The sequence below is a fragment of the Syzygium oleosum genome, unplaced genomic scaffold (assembly GCF_021117445.2).
Source record: "Syzygium oleosum isolate NSW1041296 unplaced genomic scaffold, Sole_v2.1 Sole_v2.12, whole genome shotgun sequence".
NCBI lineage: Eukaryota > Viridiplantae > Streptophyta > Magnoliopsida > Myrtales > Myrtaceae > Syzygium > Syzygium oleosum.
Genome location: NW_026607496.1, coordinates 1,303,043 through 1,305,058, shown reverse-complemented (window position 1 = coordinate 1,305,058; position 2,016 = coordinate 1,303,043). Strand labels below are relative to the sequence as shown.

General features: G+C 40.3%; 1 pseudogene; it reads left to right on the top strand.

Moving 5' to 3' along the window:
* Positions 1-495: 495 nt before the first annotated feature.
* Positions 496-1,791, top strand: LOC115663790 (protein JASON-like; annotated as a pseudogene).
* Positions 1,792-2,016: the final 225 nt, after the last annotated feature.

The window sequence follows — 2,016 nt, the reverse complement described above, 5'->3', positions numbered from 1 at the left end:
ATATAGTAAATCTTGTTTTCTAAATAATATGACTAGCAAATGGGTGTCTATTATAATTAAACAAGCCAATCTTTGTACGGATGGATGTCGGTTATTTCGACACCTGACCAAGAACTTCAAATCATATCTTTTTAAAGTACTACTCGAGTATCAGTATGAGTAAGAAGTATTTAGGTAAATTTTTGAACAAAAGAGATATCACGTGGCTGTCTACGCCGGCATAATGACACGGAGGCAGCGACGTAGAATTTTTATCCAAAGTGGTTAAAAGACAACTAAAATAAATGGGGATAAATATACTGAAAGTCCTAAAACTTATCACGAAACTGCAATTGAGTCTTAAAATTTTCAAAAAATTCAATCAAGTCTTAAAACTTGTTATCAAAGTGCAATTGAGTCCTAAAACTTATTAAGTTGATGCAATCATGTTATTCCATTAACTCCGTTCAACTTGACATATGAAAAATGCTAACAAGTTTTAGAACTTGATAAATTTTTGGACTTGATTGCAATGAGAGGGATCTTACTAATGATGATTATGGTCGACGACCACGATGATGAGGATGAACGTCAGGACTCTAATGAGATATGTGAGGGTGATGATGAGATCAAAGAAACGAGGGCAGTTCACCCAACTCCTAGTGAGGCTTGCAATCCTGGACATATGCGCCGCGAATCTCCTGTAGCAGAATGGAACCAGAGTAAGTTGAATGTGAATGCTCGAGATAGGAGCGTGTACATCCATTCAGTGTTGAATACTGTCGAAAATCTAACTCAATGGAAGGCCGTGAAAGCGAAAGGGACGCTGCTGCTGAAGCACCGAAAGGAGAATTTGAGCTTCGACCAAGAAGCTAGGATGTCATTCGACACTGCACCAGCTTTGAAGGAAGTATCATTCAGTTTCAAGGCAAAACCGAATGAGACAAAGAAATCTTCCCAAGAATTACCTGTGGATGCTAGCCTTTCAAATTGGTTGCCTTCCTCAGGAACTACGCCGATTGAAAAGGAGAGGGCAATGACTTTGGACTCTGTCCAAGTCGAGACGAGTGGTAAAAGGATTTTTGAGCTCACCGAGGAGCCAATTTTGGGTGCATTGACTGTTGATGAACTCCGACAGTTTTCAGCGTAGTCTTCACCGAGGAAGTCGCTGAGCAGAAGTCCCGACGAGATGCCCATAATTGGGACAGTCGGCCTAAGTAGCACCGACAACGACACCGACACGCGACACGACACGACACGCCGACACGTCATTCTCAAAAAATAGAGAATTGCAACACATTGAGACACGTTGTATATTAAATATATATATATTTTATATACATAATAAATTATCATTTTTATTATTATTTCAATCAAATTAATTTGATTTAAATCTACAAATAAATAAATAATAAAAAAAAGAGTGTCGGACGAGTGTCGGTGTCCGACACGTCCGACATGTGTCCAACACGACATGGAAGCCCCCGGAGAGTGTCCCTGCTTCCTAGACTCGAGGCAGTCGGATTCGGTCGGCAATTCTTGCTCAACCGCTTCCTTCGAAGGAATGCCAAACACCACCAGCAAATACAGAGAGGCATCGGGTGATCACAGATGTGTAAGTGGTTTCATGAGGTCGAAGTGGGAAGGAAACTAATTTCTTTTGTTTTTTCTTTTGCTTATGTTGCAGGATAAGAAAGTGAATTGGCACTCCGCCCCCTTTGAGACAAGGTTGGAGAGAGCTTTAAACAGGGGAGGTCATCAACTGTAACCCATGTGTATATATTCTTCTATAGGTTCTCGAGATGGTTTGCGCACGTTTGTCATTTTTCCCTTCTTTTGTGAATTTACCTAGACATTGACATCAGGAGTAAACAGCAACCAACAACAAAAACAAAAGCAGAGCAAAGAAGAGGACTCAAAACACATGACTCATTATGTTCGTTTTTCTTCCAACCTAATTACTTCTCATGGACTTAATATATAGTAAGCCATCCTCATATGACCATTGCCCATCGAAATCCTCAAGTACCTATTGGT